Source organism: Lampris incognitus, chromosome 11 (genome assembly GCF_029633865.1).
Source record: "Lampris incognitus isolate fLamInc1 chromosome 11, fLamInc1.hap2, whole genome shotgun sequence".
Classification (NCBI taxonomy): domain Eukaryota; kingdom Metazoa; phylum Chordata; class Actinopteri; order Lampriformes; family Lampridae; genus Lampris; species Lampris incognitus.
The window spans coordinates 6,683,981-6,702,918 of record NC_079221.1 but is presented as its reverse complement, the minus strand read 5'-3'; the positions used below and the strand labels follow the sequence as shown (position 1 = coordinate 6,702,918).

Below are 18,938 nucleotides of genomic sequence, written 5' to 3'. Positions count from 1 at the left end.
TCGTCGCTGTAGATCCTGGTGAGGTGGATCAGTGAGTCAATGTCTCACTCATTCCTGGTATACAGCCTGATGTCATCCATGTATAGGAGGTGGCTGATGGTAACTGATAGTAACTCCATGTTCGATGTTATTGACAGGCAGGTTATCAGCTGGTAGTTTGAAGGTGTTGTACCCACAAGGGTACACTACCTTCATGTTCAGTATTGTTCTCCCCTGTGTTAGCCAGTCAGGGTGAGACCCTGATGTTAGCAGCTGGTTTGTCTGTGTCGCCAAGCATTCATGGAGTGCCATTAGCTTCTTCAGCCAGTAGCTGTGAATAATGTCAGGGCCTGATGCAGTCCAGCTCTTCAGGCTTGAGTCTCATCGTTGAATGTTGGCCGCAGTGATGATAACTGGTTCTTGTTCTGAGATGTTGCTGTGGTCTGCTCTTAGGTCCATCAGCCACTGGGCATTGAAATTGTGTGATGCCTCTTTTTTCCCATATATCCTTCCAGTATCGCTTGGTCTCTGCTCTGGGTGGGTCTGATGTTTTTCCCTTGTTACTCTGCAGATGGGAATACACTTTTCCCAACACTTGACATGGACCTTGTTAACCTGGTATTAAGCTGTTATTACTCTATTTGTGTTCCACTCACTCATGTCTGAGGTAGCTGACTTGTATAGCATTAGGAGACTAAGCCTTTGGACTCTTACTGGAGACTCATCCCAACCGGGGTTTGAACCACTGAGGTTGTGGATAGTTATGAATTTCACCCAATGATGTGTTGAATATTGTTAAATATTCTACATAGTGCTTTCATATTTTGATTAAATCGTATTGTTACTCACTGCATTTGTTAAATGGAAAGTGCAACATTTAGCAAAGGCTAGAATCTGAGACTCTTGAGAAATGTCATATGGTTTTCACAGCAGCTGCTAAACAATGCAGTTATTGAGTTAGTTCTTTGTTCTTTGAGGAACAGGCCATTTACTCGTTTGGCTTTTAGTTCTCTAGTGTATTTCTTCAGCCTGGTGGCCAGAGATGTGAGCCTTTGTTTGGCAATGTATATCCTTCCTGTATTGCTCGATCTCTGTTCTGTGTGGGTCTGGTGTTGTTCCCTTGTTACTCTGCAGATGGGAGAACACTTTGGATGGTTCTTTGAGGAACAGGCCGTTAAATCTTTTGGCTTCTGCTTCTCTAGTGTATCTCTTCAGCCTGGTGGCCAGAGGTGTGAGCCTTTGTTTGGCAGTTTCCAGGGCCTCATTTATGGACAACTTGCTGTACTTCTTCAACCAGGTCCTGTCTTTCATCACAGCTTCCTGCACCTCTGTTGACAGGCTAAAATCTCTTCGTACTGCTTTGATCTTGGCTTCCAGCCTACTCTTCCATGGAGGGTACTGATATTGACCTGTGTTCATAATCCTGTACTCAAGCATCTCCGGGATTACGGTTGCAGTGGCATATACAAGCTCGTTGGTCTCTGTTATGGTGGCAGTCAAGACATTGCATAAGGCTGTGTTCACATCTGCAAGCAGGCTTTGTGATAGTACTTTGTCACTGAACCTCAGGTGCTTCAGCTGTCATGGCTGGTAGGAATGTTTCAGCTGGTTGGAGTCTGTCCTCATGTATTGCCTTCCTACTGAGCAGCCATTCAGGGTGCTGAATTGTATAGTCTTCCTGTTGGAGCCTCTCAATCTCAAGTTGTGACAATAGCTTACTTCTATTGACGTTTGAACATTGAGCCACTAGCTACTTCTGAGTCAGTGTGGAAATAGGTTTCCTACTGGTCCCACATAAAGCCCCTCTCCTGGGGTCTGCTGTTATAGTAGCATTCCATCAGTTCCAGGTTCTTGGCCCTTGTCCATGAATGTCTTGTTCCAGTAGCCCATTTCTCATCAGGTTGTCCTGGTTCCCCAACAATTGACGCGGACCTTGTTAACCCAGGCAACCTCCAAGCTGGTATGACTCTTATTTGTGTTACACTCACTCAGGTCTGAGGTAGTTGACTTGTATATCATTTGTAGTCTAAGCCTTTGGACTCTTGTTGTAGGCTCATCCCAACCGGGCTTTGAACCCCCAATCTCCAGCGGGCCAGCCGGCAAGCGTGGAGACAACTGGTTTATTATTTAAATTAAATTAAAACTTGTTTTGGTTTTGGATATTTCTGAATTTCATCCAATGATGTGTTGAATATTGTTAAATATTCCACATAGTGGTTGCACATTTAGATTAAATTGTATTGTTACCAACTGCTTTTCTTAAATGAAAAGTAGAACACTTAGCAAAGGCTAGAATCTGATTAATCTTGAGAAATGTCATACGGTTTTCACAGCAGCTGCTAAACAGTGCAGTTATTGAGTTAGTCTTCCCCATGGTTCCCTTTCTATCCAGCATGCCTCTCATGTGGTATTGTGTCCATTGTGACTGAAGTACTCCCAACAAGAGGCTGCAGGCAGGTCCAGGGCGGAGCATGCTAAAATTAAGTAGGGTTTTCCGAAGTCATCAAAGTTGTTGCTCTGTTCAGTCAGGTTTGAAGGTTAATTTTGCGAAGCTTTTGCAAATCGCAGTAATGCATTATAGGCAATACGCTATTTTCTCTCTGAAATTCCTTTCTTTATTGTGTTTTTGAAATATTGTGAGCAACACTAATGCCCTCAGCAAACAGGATTATAATGCTCACGGGCACAAGCCACCCACTCATGCTTGTATTCGCCCAATATTGTCAGGGTTTTTTTGTCAGGATTCTCTTGTAATTTTTAGACTGTGGCTGGAAGTTGATCAACCCTGCATTGCAGTATTTGTTCAGTGTCTTTGTAAAATAATTTCCTGCAGACATATCACTGACGTTTGGGTACACATACAAATCACAATTTGTAACGTATGAAGGCAGATTTTTTGAAATGTGGTTCTGTTCCAGGAAAGCATTACTGTGATCTGCTTACATCCTATATAGCCTTGTATTTTATATAGCCACTTGTTTTGACGTTACCAGTATCCTGACCATAGAATTACATAAGCTGTTGAAGGGAAGAGACTGGCCGAGAAATGTGCAATTGCTGTAGTCATGTGATGATGTCACAACTTCTCCTTATGAATAGCCTGTTGTAAGAGATGTTTTTGAATGTTGCCTGTCACTGACACGGCCACAGTCAGCTGTTACTAGCTAGGTGGCTGTTTGCCTCAGGCTGTACTGATTGCAGTCTGTAGAGCTAGCTTTTCTGATACTCTACTAATGTACCTCTTAAATCAAAAAAAAAATCACTTTTATGGTGTTACCTGCTTTCATGTAGCCAAGTGCACTGCTGTGTTTTGTTATGCCATGAATCTGTCTCAGTCAATCTGGCATGAAGTATAGCATTCTGTAGCAATGTTGGATTACCGTTCTCAGTATAGCCTGTAAACAGCAAACTAAGTCTCTGCTGATTCACCAATTAGACCTAACATACTTAAGACAATTTGATTTTGTGCGCATGATCTCATATTGTGACTAGTATCTCATGACTACCAACAAGAAAGAGCAGACATAAGCTCATGACATCCACTGGCCACTCCTTGACTTCACTAGACTAAGCAGACTGTCAGCCGTGATCGGTCAAATCCAGGCTGCTGTCTGTAGCTCATTCCTTTGAGACGATCAGGGGTCAGGCGAAATGGCAGAGAAGGGAACACCCTTTATAGACTGGGACCTGTATTAAGATTAACTCGGAACCTATTGAATACGGTCTCGCTCACCACTATGAATATATACTTTGCCTCACTCCAATGAAAGAAGCCCAAGTAATTAAGGAAGTGTCCTTTCTCATACAAGGAGATGCTTTTTGGCTCTCTTTTTCAAGCTGTGTGACAACTTAAGTGAGTCCACCAAAGATTTGTCCGTGTGATTTAGACCAAAGCGTCTGCAGCACTCTTGGGTAATTAAAGCCCCCGTAATAGGTCCCGCGCCAACGTCCAGAGCTGTGGCCAAAAGTGTATCCCTGACAATGTTATTCTGTTTTTGTTTAATGTCTCACACACCATCTAAACACAGAACAACCCCAAGATTCATTATCATAATATCTAAGAAGATATTGTGGCAATGAATCAGAAAAAAACACAAGCCTTTTGCTTGGTTGTCAGCTTGATTGTCTATACAAGAATCCTGTTATCCCCGCATCTAATATCTGAAGTGGTTTTTTTTCTGTTTCTTTTAGATATACAAACAAAACTGACACACTCAAGAGTAATTACACCAACAGATCAGTGGGTAATGGAAATATTTATTTTTCACTCGGCTCTGAACAAAAACTAAATCGATTGTGGCTTTGTACCGAGAATACTTGCTTTGTCCTCAGGAACAAATCTAATCCCCGAACCCGGCATAGAGAGCGTTACAGTAAAGAGCAAACTGGGATTTTTTTTTTTTTTTTTTACTTCGGACGCTCATAGGCTGGATGTAGGGCTGTCCATGGTTTTTTTTTGTCGAATGGTGTTTAACATTCAGTGCGTGGGCGGGGAGACTACCGCAGCATGCTGTTATACTGGCATTTGTCAAAATGTATTTGCTCCAAAACTGTTAAAATGCCACCCACTAAGATTTATGAACAGTGCTATGGAGTGGACAAATAGGTGATCCCTTGACTGGTGTTTCCAGTATTTTAACCTTGATGCTTATTTGTACTATAGCATTGCTGTATATTATTCAGGAAGCACTGGTTTATTTATTTATTTTTCTTTTACCTAAAGGTTTTAGCCCTACATCCAGGAAAATAAACATTGTTAAATAATAATGACTAATCCTCCATTGAGTCACTAGAATCTGATAATGCTAGTGTTGCTCTCATTTTATGAGATGAAAATTTGTGTATTCTTTTTTTTGGGGGGGGGTTTCCCCATTTTACTCCCCAGTTGTACTTTGCCAGTTACCCACTCTTCCGAGCCATCCCAGTCGCTGCTCCACCCCCTCTGCCAATCCGGGGAGGTGCTGCAGACTACCACATGCCTCCTCCGATACATGTGGAGTCACCAGCCGCTTCTTTTCACCTGACAGTGAGGAGTTTCACCAGGGAGAATCACGCTATTCCCCCCAGTTCCCCCCTCCCCCCTGAACAGGCACCCCAGCCGACCAGAGGAGGCGCTAGTGCAGCGACCAGGACACATACCCACATCCTGCTTCCCACCCGCAGACACGGCCAGTTGTGTCTGTAGGGACGCCCGACCAGGCTGGGGGTAACATGGGGATTTGAACTGGCGATCCCCGTGTTGGTAGGCAATGGAATAGACCACTACGCTACCCGGATGCCCAGATTTGTGTAGTCTTTAATGTACTGTCTAAAGAAAATTGATTGACATCTAAAAAGTTTTAACCAAGGCTCTGAGCTGACGTACAAGTGCTCTGCTAGCCTTTAATGGAAAGAATTGAGAAGGGATGAGATGAGAGGAAATGCCACTGAAGACTGCATTGTTCAGGTAAGAGTATTGCGTCAGGTGTAAAGGTAAAAAATAATTTTGCCTTTCCGCTCCCCCTTTTGTTCATCTCATCTGCAACTGGGTCACATCCCTCTCCCTCTTTTCAGACTGTACAGTAAAATTTCTAAAGCAAAGACCACATGGTGAGTTGGCTGTATAGACCAAAACTAAGACCAAACTATGTTACTTCAGGGGCCTATTCTGTTTTTGGTTTCACTTTAATGATATGGGTTGTGTTGAGTGTTTTCTGATGGGCTCTGCGTCTAGATGTTGTGGTGAGGACACTCAAATCCACTGTAGTCTTTCAATATTATGGGAACGTACAATAAGAGGTTTGGATGTATCACTCACTCCTTTCCTTTCCTTTTCTGTCTCTGCCTCTCTCTCTCTCTCTCTCTCTCTCTCTCTCTCTCTCTCTCTCTCTCTGTTAATGTCATTTTCTTTTGTTGCTCCTGTCTACCTTCATTTCTGAGTGTTTTGCTTTACATTAGCTAATAAATAAAACCTGCTGCAAAATTAAGAACATGATGGAGGGCGCAGTTTGCATAGGCAACGAGTTCTTCACGACAGATTAAATCTGCTGGACCTGTAGGACCTCATTGATTTATAGGAAATAACGGAATAGAAAAAATAAATACACACAAGAAATTAATATGTCAATGATCTTTGGTCCAGGCAAGCACGGTGGTGCAGTGGTTAGCACTGTCGCCTCACAGCAAGAAGGCCCTGGGTTCAAGCCCCAGGGTAGTCCAACCTTGGGGGTTGTCCTGGGTCGTCCTCTGTGTGGAGTTTGCATGTTCTCCCCATGTCTGTGTGGGTTTCCTCTGGGTGTTGCGGTTTCCTCCCACAGTCCAAAGACATGTAGGTCAGGTGGAATCAGCCCTGTGATGGTCTGGCGGCCTGTCCAGAATGTCTCCCCACCTGCCGCCCAATGACTGCTGGGATCCAGCATCCTGCGACCTGACTTTGGATAAGCGGCTTGGATAATGGATGGATGGATATGAATGAATTAGTAATTCTGTTCAAGACAAGCCTTATTTTATTTGACCACTTAAATTCAGGGTTGTTTCACGTGTATGTTCAGACTTTAATTTGTTGACATTAAATTCCAACCTGTCTGCTCCTTCACGCAGACCACGGTGGTTCAGTTGTTCAGAGTCTCAGTTGTGATGTTTAGCCACCACCTTATGTCAAAATCTCATCACAAACAATGCAAAGGCGATGTCTTGCAGAACAGCAATGATGGCTTTGATACCAACTAGGAAGTGGCGTGATTGTTTCAGTCACAAGACCTCCTCAGTCACACACTGAGGAGGTCAAACTGTTGCCATATACAAATGTTGGTTGCAATTTACAGACATGGCACTGCGTCTACAATAAAATTCTGTGTTCGCCATTTCCAAGGTAAATAAGGGATTTTTAGCTCCAGTATGCTAATGTTAGTCCGACACCTCTGTTGCTAACGGCAGTCAGTGACGTGGAGGGATTCACGCGGTTGAGATGTAAGCAAATACAAGATAGAAGAGCAGCCACAAACTTGTGTTAATGTGTCGGCCGTTAAAACGTATAAACTGTTTAGTCTTACCTGTTTGGTCTTACGTGCGGCACGGCGGAAATGCCCGGCGTTGTGCGTGATGTCAGTAGTAAGATCTTTGCGTAGGCGCAAACTTATCACGTGCTCATTTAAACTAGCTGGACCATCGCTCAGTGTAAAACAATTATACATCAGACTGCAACGTAAAGTGGTGAATGTGCACAGATTGAAAGAAGGTAATGATGAAAAACAGAACAAATTAATTGCTAAATAATAAAAACTAGAAAGGTGTATTTCCTGAAGAAAATGGGGGTGATAATGAGAAAGTGGGGGAGGCATATCTGACCCTTAACAACTGCAATCATTAGCAAGGTCCACCTCCTTCGGACCAACCAATATACGGGAGAGAGAGGGAGAGGGAGAGATCATTGTGTGTGTGTGTGTGTGTGTTTGTTGGAGGTGGAGGGGGTCATCAAGCTCTTAGTTGATGTTGTGTGTTTTGGGGGGTTATTTTGCTCTTAGTTTATGACTAAATCTGATAAATATGGCTCATTCTGCCTTACTACTTGCCTCTTGGATTTCAACAGCTCTTCTTCACGATGGTGTACATTCATCCATGAACTAATGCATCCGCCGCTGCACAACTGATTGCTGATGTAACACACAGGCTCGATTCAATCTGTCCAGATGCCCCCAAATTTATCCTTGGAGATTTGAACCAGTGCCCTGTGATGGCCTGGCGGCTTGTCCAGGGTGTCTTCCCGCCTGCCACCCAATGCCTGCTGGGATAGGCTGCAGCATCCCTGTGACCCTGAGAGCAGGATAAGCAGTTTGGATAATGGATGGATGAATAAGTGATTGTATTAAGTAGTGGCGACTTAAGAAAGACTATTCTGGTGGGACACAGTTGGTCTAGACCAGGGGTCAGCAACCTTTACTATCAAAAGAGCCATTTTTGGCCAATTAAAAAGAAAAAAAATTCTGCCTGGAGCTGCAAAACGCATTTGGGCCTCATAATGAAGGTAAAACAGCCTGTTAGGTCTAAATTAGCTCATCAACATTACTAATAGGTGTAAATGAGCATTCATTATGTTTTACCTCATGTGGCTACTCTGCAGTGGGTATTTATGATTGTTTGGTGCTTTAACTTTGCATTTCCATTACAATAATACCATGTTTTGTTGCATTTATGAAATTATAGAGTTACAATAAAGAAAACGTTTACATTTTTTTCTTATTTTTATTGGGGGATGCTGTTATCAACAAAACAAAAGACTGAAAAAAGGCCAGTGCACTGCGGGGTAATCCTCTTCAGTTTTCCTCTGCCTTGTACAGCAATCAACCCTTGGGCCCCAAGTATAAAACACAACACCTGGGGCGTCCGGGTAGCGTAGCAGTCTATTCCGTTGCCTACCAACACGGGGATCCCGGTTCGAATCCCCGTGTTACCTCCGGCTTGGTCGGGCATCCCTACAGACACAATTGGCCGCGTCTGTGGGTGAGAAGCTGGATGTAGGTATGTGTCCTGGTCGCTGCAATAGCGCCTCCTCTGGTTGGTCAGGGCACCTGTTCGGGGGGAGGGCGAACTTGGGGGGAATAGCGTGATCCTTCCACACGCTACGTCCCCCTGGTGAAACTCCTCACTGTCAGGTGAAAAGAAGCGGCTGGCGACGCCACATATATCGGAGGAGGCGTGGTAGTCTGCAGCCCTCCCCTGATCGGTAGAGGGGGTGGAGCAGTGATCGGGACGGCTCGGAAGAGTGGGGTAATTGGCCTGATACAATTGGGGAGAAAAAGGGGGCAAAAAAGAAAGGAAAAAAACACAATAGCTACGGGTCATTCAATTCATTGACAAAATCACAACTTGCTAAAACAGATACTTGGTAGCAGTATAATAGCCTGTTAAAGGATCGCACACTCACCCATTTAATGTGATTTCTGTTTCTGAACGTCAGTGCAGATCTTCTCCATATCAGGGTTGTACTTCGGGCTCTCATCTGTGAGGCGGGGGCCATATTTGAACTGTGTAGCTCATGCTTGAGGTAGGGAGTCTCCAGACTAGCACCGCTATTGAGGTTTGGCAAAATGTAGAGGGAAAGGCGCTGGCCGTAGATATAGGCTATGACGCACATTTTAGTTGATGACATGTTAAAGCTTTTTTTTCTGTTCATTGTGGGGAACGCAAGAATCACTTTAGGCCTGCAACGATGATAAATGAAAAATGAGTTGTTAAGAAAAACACCCATTATTCATTTCCATATATTTTTTGTCAAAGCCACAGTGAGCCACTGGAGAGGGACAAAAGAGCTGCATGCGGCTCCAGAGGCGCAGGTTGCCAACCCTGGTCTAGACTACGATTAAAGCCAGCAGGATGTATGAATTCATAAAATGACAAAATGGGAACACGTGTACACACACACACACACACACACACACACACACACATTCAGTCTCTCTCTCACACAAATGGGGAGAGAAAAATACACTATAATTTCCTGACCGGTAGACCAAGAGTACCTGCCCATGACCTCAAACTCCACACAACACCGACAACAGGCCTAAAATGCAACTTAACACACCAACAAAACACCACAAAATAATCTAGGCCTACAGCAGTTGTCTGATCGCCAAGACCGCCATTCCTGCAGTGAAAAAACAGCATTTCACTGCAGTGAAACACACTTAATTAAGCAATAATAGTAATTCAAACTGTGCGATATGATACACACCCTGTAATCTGCCAGAAAAAAATACTGACACACAAATAATGCTCATTTCTTGAAAAGGACAGTTGACTGGCCATCTTTCATGTGGGAAAACGTCTGACCTTGCTAATGAAATCTAGATTCATTTGTTTCAGATTGATGGCATTTCAGGGACTTCTGATAATGATCCAAACATGCCGACCCCCAAGCAGAAGGCAACGAAAACACAAAAGTGATTTATTATATAGGCTAGCAGCTAGCCGCGTCCTGTTCCTTAACCGTGCTGGGTCAGAATCAAGGTTTTCTCTTTGGTTTCTTGTCTTTTTTTGTGCCCTCATAAGTTTAATTTCTAATTGTTCCTCCAAAGCTGAGGTGCTGAATCTGGTTGTGATCGTAACGCCAACATGACTAGTGGTTTTTAGGCTGATGTGTAGGCCACTGAGTCAGTATGTTTTCTCACAAGTAGAAGCCACAACAAACAAGCAAGGCAAGGGAACACAGTCTGGCCCCGAGGGATGGGTATCGTTGAGATTTTAACAATACTACTACCTTTACTGATACTGCTTATCGATCCAGTACTTTAATGGTACTCGTGTCTGTTCTTTTTATTTTTTTTCAAGAGAAAAAACAAATGAAGAACAGAATTAATGTTGCTTTATTTTCTCATGTCTGGACAGAGCATTACTTCTAATCATTATCCCATCCATGCATTATCCAAACCGCTTATCCTGCTCAGGGTCACAGGGATGCTGGAATCTATCCCAGCAGTCATTTTGGGCAGCAGGCAGGGAGACACCCTGGACAGGCCACCAGGCCATCACAGGGCCGACACACAAACACATTCACACCAAGGGACAATTTAGTACAGCCGATTCACCTGACCTACGTCTTCATCATTAACTCATATTTGTATAATTCAGTTAACTGTATGGGCTCTAGGTATGTGGTGGTCTGCAGCCCTCTCTGGCTCGGGGGTGGAGCAGCAACCAGGAGGGCTCAGAAGAGTGGGGTAATTGGCCGGTTACAACTGGGAAGAAAAATCAAAATTAAAAAAAAAAACTGCATTTCTCCACCTGTATTGATGCACTTGCTACACGCTAGATGTTTCAAAAGTGTTTGTGTTTCCACCCTTGCATGCAAAAGATTTTTTGCCCTTGTGGCAACGGGCATTGTCAGCATCGACCCTAGTGAGGTATAACCAGACTTCTGACCGTTTCGTTCTCTCTCCACCATTGTCACTTAGAGCAGGCTGTGTGTGTATGTCACGCCGAGAGCAGGAATGGAGGACCCAAATGGACGACTCAGAGACAGACTGTGCTAGAACAACGCTTTAATCAGACAGCAGGTACAGCCCGCAGGGCAGGCTCGCAACAGGACATGGTGCATCCGGCGACCGAGTGTCTCTGAGACGAACTGACAAGCAATCTGGGAAACCGGGGGGAATATATACATAGGGGTGCCAATCAGGGAGATTGGGCGCAGGTGCGCAGGACAGAACAAGAACAGCACAGCCAGTCGGAGAAAGGGGAATAGGTGAGTGAAGCCGGGCAATCAGGGTCACTCAGGCAATGGGGCGCAGGTGAACCGAAACACCAATCAGGGGATGGAGGCCAGGCGAGTCCCGATGACCCAGATCGCACAACCATGACAGTGTATGTGTGCGCCCTTGTATCTGAGAGAGGGGAGGAAGGGACCTGGCCCTGCCCCGTGGCTTGCACATACGACAGGGCCAGGAGAGATTTCTCTTCTGTATTGGGAATAGTGAAAATGCATTTTAGATAAAATATCTTAATTTTATTGCAAGTTAGAAACAGAGTTGGTGAGATAAAAGGTGCAAGATAATGTTTATGTAGCCTAAATAAATTGGAAATTTATTTTCTTGATTTCTCCAATACCGATAGCAGAACCGTTAACGTAGGAGCTTATCAGTACTACGGTCTTTAATAATTTAGCACTGGTGCCCATTTGATACCGGGTTTCGGTACCCATCCCTAACTACAGATATATTCATCTTGGCGTTTTGCTCAGGAAATTCTTTGCTGGCTATGGACTGACAGCTGCCTTTCACTAGTCATGATAATCACTATTCTCCAACAGGAGCTCATCTAATTTCGCTCTACTCTCTAGAGACTGTCAGTTATCTGCAATTCGGAAGTTTCTGGCATAAATTTAGCAAGGCTGTGCTATAACGAGTTTAACCTATTGTAATCAGGTTAGATAGCAGAACTGTTAACGCTGGAGCTTATCAATACTTCGGTCTCTAATAATTTAGTATTGGTGCCCATTTGATACTGAGTTTCAGTACCCATCCCTACTGGCCCCACAGGCTGTCACAAGGAATCCATAGTGTGTGCACAGCAGTTTTCCTGTTGACCTGCCTCACAGAAATACTGAAGGGCCAGCCCCACCCTCGCAGCTTGCATAACAAGTACACACATCCAGTATACACACAAACATGTAGGTACACCATGACAGTTTTCTCCCCAAAATCTTAACGCGATGTAATTGTGTTGATAGAAAAGACTGTTTTGAATATTAATCAAGCTGAGCTTGCCAATATATATTTTATATGTCAAGCCATGATGAAGCTGCCCACTGCAGCACCACGTAGAGGGGCACCACCTGCCCCTAATGTAGAAACCATCCATTATCTGAACCGCTTATCCTGCTCACAGGGTCGCGGGGATGCTGGAGCCTATCCCAGCAGCCATTGGGTGGCAGGCGGGAAGACACCCTAGACAGGCCACCAGGCCATCACACACACACACATTCATACCTAGGGGCAATTTAGTATGGCCGATTCACCTGACCTACATGTCTTTGGACTGTGGGAAGAAACCAGAGCACCCAGAGGAAACCCACACAGACCCGGGAGAACATGTAAACTCCACACAGAGGACAACCCGGGACGACCCCCAAGGTTGGACTACCCCTAGGCTCGAACCCAGAACCTTCTTGCTATGAGGCGACCGCGCCAACCACTGCGCCACCGTGCCGCCTAATGTAGAATCATGGCTTGTAATATGATTTACTTTTTTATAGCTACTCAAGTCTGGATTAAGTCCACTGACTGCAGATATTTACCACAAATAGTTTTTTGGCACTTACTTGTGTTTGTCTCCTGACTAGATCCTTGCTTGTGTTGTATTAACTCTCAGATGTACGTCACTTTGGATAAGAGCGTCTGCTAAATGAAAGTGTAACGTTGTAAATAGAGCGCTGCTAAACTTGAAGACTGACATGTAGTTTTCATATATTTTTCATTAAGTATAGCTGTCATGTCACAAGCTACTTAAATAATGCAGTAACACTTTATAATAACTACACAAATGAAGCATTAGTTAAGTATTAGTAACTACTGAATTCATCATTTGTAAAGAATTTGTAAAGCAAGACGTCCACCGATGGTTAGTGAGTGTGTTAATAGATGTTTTATAAATGCTTATTAATACTGCAATTCATGGTTAATTCATGCACAAATGTACATGTAAATAGTTTGTTAATCATGTACTTACACTTTCTAAAGGATCTTATGATCCTTTAGACTTTTGTGAGTCTCAAGGTACTGCTGGCCTTTCAGTCTCATGTGTAAATGCTTTGTAAGACATAGATAGTCCTTACTTTAGGTGAGGTCATACAAAATACTTAACTAACAACTACTAACTACCTGAATTAATCATGACTTGCAGTATTAATAAGTATTTATAAAAGATCTATTAACACTAACCATTTGTGCATGACCTGCTTTACAAACGATGAATTCAGCAGTTACGAATACTTAACTAATGCTTCATTTGTGTAGTTATTATAAAGTGTTCCCAATAATCCTACTCAAGTAATAATTATATAAGTCGTTTTGGAGACATGTTAATTGGATGGAGATGGGTTACTATTTTCTCCAAAAATTGCGTTGCAGAAAACTGCGTGAGCCAGTCTACAGTTGCAAGCCAGGCTCACCTAGTTCCCCTCGTGAGCAACAGAGTGAATAAAGAGCTCGCATACTGCAGACCACACCCGTGAGGCATTTAACACTTACTAAACAATAACTTTCCCCCCGTGTGTTGCATTAACACCTCCTCCGATCGTTCTCCGAGAGGAACTGTTGCACCAATGCAGCGCTTTGTTGTTTTTTGGGGGGTTTTTTGTCTCTCAAGTCAAACTTTAAGCACTGGACAGCTGCCTTCCAAATATTGTAGTGCATCGAATCCAAAATAACATTAATGTGGATGTTGAGTTCTCGGCGTATCGTCTTATATATAGTCTTAGCTTATCTTTAAACGTCGCTGACACTTCGGAAGCCTTGTTCATTCATTTGGCCCCAAAACCTGCAGGACTGCGTCAGGCTGAAGGAGAACATTTTGCTTTTTTTAAAAAAAGGGAGAAGTGTCATAAAACAACCCGGTGCTTTATGTTCACTGGCTTCCTTTCCATTTTAGAATGCGTCTCACTGTTTTGCTCGGCGGTGAATAGGAACGGAGGACACGTGATGGATTTGACTCAATGGGAAGTACTTTTAATATGTGTGTCCGTAAGGAGTCGTAGCTTTTGTTTATGAACAAGTCTGGACTGTGTGCGCTGAACAGCTGTTTTAGCTTCTTTTGCAGCCAGCCCAACAGTTAAGCAGTGTGTCGCTGGTGTGGAACTGTGTCCTATTCATACGAAATGTAAATGACATAGTACGACGCTCACAAAAGACTTTAAGCACACAAAACATCCTGCATCCATAGATTTGCTTTCAATGACACGGCTGTTCTGGAGGTTAAGTTGCTCTGCATAAAAGAATAAAGTGATTGAAAAGTAAAGTCAGAGAGATGCAGCGATACTGTGTAATGTTGGCAAAAATAACGCACTGATCTAGAGAAATTCAGACTGATTTGTGTAATTAAAAACTTGAAATTTTAAGACAAGTCAATTTTATTTTTATAGCCCAATATTACAAATTTGCCTCAGTGGGCTTTACAGCAACACAACATCCTGTCCTTAGACCCTCACATCGGATAAGGAACAACTCCATAAAAAAAAAACAACCTTTGACAGGGAGGAAAAACCAGGAAGAAACCTCAGGGAGAGCAACAAAGAGGGATCTCTCTCCCAAGACGGACAACGTGCAATGGATGTTGCATTTACACAATACAACATTGAAAGAAGATAACAGAATTATAATTGAATTATAAAATATATGAAGAATATGATGCGCAGGTTGCCCAGGACCTGAGCCATGGGACCAGCATCACTATGTTAAAAAAAAAAACTTTTTTTTTTAAATTAAACTATTTTTTCAAGTCTTGTATTTGATTGGTGTTATCAAGCCCCCGTTTTACAGCATGGGCAGTAAAAGTTGACGTCCAGCCTTAACTTCAATTCTGACTTTCATCTCAAAGGCAGCGGTTTCTTAATTAACAAATTATCTGTTTAATCCCAGTGGATAAAAAAATAATTGATATGAATCTCTTGGGAGAAATGTAAATTAGTTTAAATCAGTTCTCCTTTCACTGGATTGGAAGATTTCTTATTTAAATATGTAGGACATTGAAGGCTAATCTGTGATGAGGCTAATGCTTGATTGATGGAAACCACAGCATTTAGACTTGTCATGGAGTCCAGTAGACAAAAGTAGCTTGGCACACTAAAGCTGTCGTTACAAATGTATAGCACAGGGCTTTTTTAAATATCAGTCAGTTTACCAGTATCTGGTCTAGTTCAGCTGAGAGAGCGTTTTAGTACCAGGTCGGTACGAGACAGTCATCACGGTTTTTCTGAATACATAGACTTGACTATTCACCAGCAATTGGAGATAATGCTGTCCAGAAGAGTCTGGCTTTGTTAGTTCACTCAGGGACTACTAGGCTGTTTGTGTCCTCTCAGCTTCTTTTCCATAAGCAAGTAATAGCTTTTAGCTTTGAAGTCCCCGCCAGTTTGAAGCTGTGCTGCAGATTTACTTGCTGCTGGTTCTCATCGCAGTCTGTCAGCTGCTTGACAAGTCCAAAGTGTGTGCTCTTCTTTCTTTTTTCCCTTTTTTAGAATATTTTTATTTTTCAGTCACATTGTAGGACACAAGTTAGATGATGTAGAACCACAAATTAGATAATGTATTTTTCCACATAGCCAAGCACATTTCAACAATTAAACTTCTGTGTAATAAATTTAATATTTTTGTCTGTATATAAAGCAGAGATGGTGAATAGGAATGTTCCAGAAGTTTATTTTTCCCGCAGAGCAAGAATCTACTGTGTTAAATGCAGAAGATAAATAGATAAAAAGAATCACGACAAACAACAAACAAATAAACAGCGTATGACATCTGCTGTTTCAGTTGTTGTATTTTTTCTTTTATGGATCATTTACTCCAGTGGCACAGTGGTTAGCACGGTCGCCTCACAGCAAGAAGGTCATATATTATAAACAGAACCAGAAATATTCTGCTTCCAACCAGAGAAAGCAGAACGAATGGGGCCGACACCCCTACCACGTGCCTGGCCGCGACGGGGATGCGGGGAAGCTTGAGTGCACCCAAGGTGGCTCACGCTGGTGGTGGTCTTGTAGCGGGACTTCTCGGAGAAGTGGCAATGGCAGGGCCTCGGTAGCTGACACTGCTTCTATGGAGGGGACTGTTGGGGGTAAAGATGGGAGCCCAACTGCTTTGTCACCTTCCAGGCCGTCTCCAACTAGTTGACGAAAGCCTGGATGTTCGGACCGAAGACCGAGTCACGTGAGAGGGGTGCGTTGAGAAGATAGCACCGCTTGTGCTTGTTCAGGGTAGACAGACCCAACCCAGGATGAAATGTCTTTAAGCATATGTTACATTAAAAGAGAACTTTTCATTATCTTAATAGTGCAGGGATCTCCTAGCAATAACATAGCCTATCAATTTTTCTTGCTAGTCGGCTGCTAAATTATGGATCAACAAATGAACTCATTGACGTTCGCTATTGCATTCAAGTTAGCTCTACAAGACTCAACATTAGCTTATGTTATCATGACCATTGGCTACCTATCTAAAATGGAAGGAGACTCTGTCTGTATGTTTGTATGTCTGTCCTTGGGTTGCCACCTTCTATGTGGCGAAATAAGGGATGCCCCCCAAGGTCCCTGCCCCCCAGTTGCAAGTCCTACATTCTCCCCCCTGGTGATGTAAGGATGTTTTGGGAATCTGGTATGCATGGTTTGAAGTGCTTTATAACAAGAAAAAATAACAAAAGCACTTAGAATTAGGGATGAATTGTTGCCTCAAGTGAAGGCGTTCCAAGTATTTCGGGGTCTTGTTCATGAGTGAGGGTAGGATGGAGCGGCGGCTGATTGACAGGCGGATTGGTGCAGCATCAGCAGTAATGTGGTCGTTGTACCGGACTGTTGTGGCGAAGAGGGAGCTGAGCCAGGAGGCAAAGCTCTCAATTTACCAGTCAGTCTTCGTTCCAATCCTCACCTATTGTCACGAGCTTTTGGTAGTGACTGAAAGGGTGAGATTGCGGATACAAGCGGTTGAAATTAGTTTCCTCCGTAGGGTGTCTGGGTCAGCCTTAGAGATAGGGTGAGGAACTCGAACATCTGGAGGGAGCTCCTTCGCATCGAAAGGAGCCAGTTGAGGTAATTTCGGCATCTGATCAGGATGCCTCCTGGGCGCCTTCCTTTGGAGGTTTTCCAGGCACGGCCAACTGGGAGGAGACCCCGAGGTAGACCCCGAACTCGCTGGAGGGACTAAATGTCCAATCTGGCCTGGAAACGCCTTGGGATCCCTCAGGAGGAGCTGGATGGCATTGCTGGGGACAGGAATTTCTGGAGTGCCCTACTTCACCGCGACCTGACCCCGGAGAAGCGGCTGAAGATGAATGAATGAATTACAAGTGTAACAAAACTATGTATCACACTATCTTATGTTCCATCCTATCATTATACATTCTTTTAGCTTTTCTTATCTCATTCCTTACTTTTTTGGTAATTTCCTTCAGTTTGTCAAATCACCTGAAAACTGAAGTAGTTTCTCGGTTGTGCACATTGCACATTAATTTTTTTTTCTATCCTAAGGCAACAGAAGTAATCCCATTATTTAAGATTTCATGTAAAGGTCTACACTAACAAAAAGCCTTATTTCTTTATTCTTTTCACGAGCAACTGATGTCACTGTGAAAGTGTTTTTATAGCAAGTTTAGTTCAATAACAAGGAAATACTTTGAAATCCTTTGTCTGTCAATCACAATAATTCATTACAATAAAAGCCTAATTATAGCATGTGACAGACATAATTAATAGTAACAGCAAACATATGAACAATTTAGCGTTTATAGTGGCTGTAATTTATGTAATTTGATTATTGCACAGTTGGTTGTCGGTCCCCCTGTCGTAGTGAGTAGTGAAGATTTGAATATCTTCGAATACTTGCTGCTCGATATCTGAAGCCTAAAACAAAAAGTATTCAGGAAAGCCTTACTGAATGCTTGCATTAAATTAACTATAACTGGCTGAGGAGTGATTAAAGCCAATAAGGAATCATTGGTGATTTTATGGCCAGAGTTGAACAAAGACCGGGTCGGGAGATAAGCCGGAGCAATATGTTAATCAGCTCTTCCCTTGTGAAAAGTGCCCTTGTATTTTTAGAGTCTCGGAAAGGTTTAAGAGAGGGGCGTCTGGGTGGCGTGGCGATCTATTTCATTGCCTACCAACACGGGGCTCGCCGGTTTGAATCCTCGTGTTACCTCCGGCTTGGTCGGGCATTCCTACAGACACAATTGGCCGTGTCTGTGGGTGGGAAGCCGGATGTGGTTATGTGACCTGGTCGCTGCACCAGCGCCTCCTCTGGTCGGTCAGGGCGCCTGTTTGGGGGCTAGGGGGAACTGGGGGGGATAGCGTGATCCTCCCATGCGCTACGGTCTCCCTGGCGAAACTCCTCTCTGTCAGGTGAAAAAAAGCGGCTGGCGACTCCACATGTATGGGAGGAGGCATGTGGTAGTCTGCAGCCCTCCCCGGATCAGCAGAGGGGGTGGAGCAGCGACCGGGACAGCTCGGAAGAGTGGGGTAATTGGCCAACTACAATTGGGGAGAAAAGGGGGGGGGTAAAAAAAAGAAAGGGGGGGGGTAAAAAAAAGAAAGAAAGGTTTAAGGGCCCAGTCTTAAGTTTGATCCTTCAGATGTAGGACATATCTTAGTGTAACTTGTCTGTTTTTTTCTTGCAGCGTTATCATTTGCTGTAACCTGCTTGCTCCCCGACACCACTAGCTTCACAGTCTATAGCCTCCAATTTATTTAACTTATTCAAAGCAATATTCAGCATAATGAGTGC

General features: G+C 43.5%; 1 protein-coding gene across 9 annotated transcripts in view; it reads left to right on the top strand.

Annotated features, from left to right (window-relative positions):
• LOC130121289 (muscleblind-like protein 2a) overlaps window positions 1–18,938 on the top strand; it is a 41,280-nt gene that overhangs the window by 11,490 nt on the left and 10,852 nt on the right. The window lies entirely within an intron of this gene.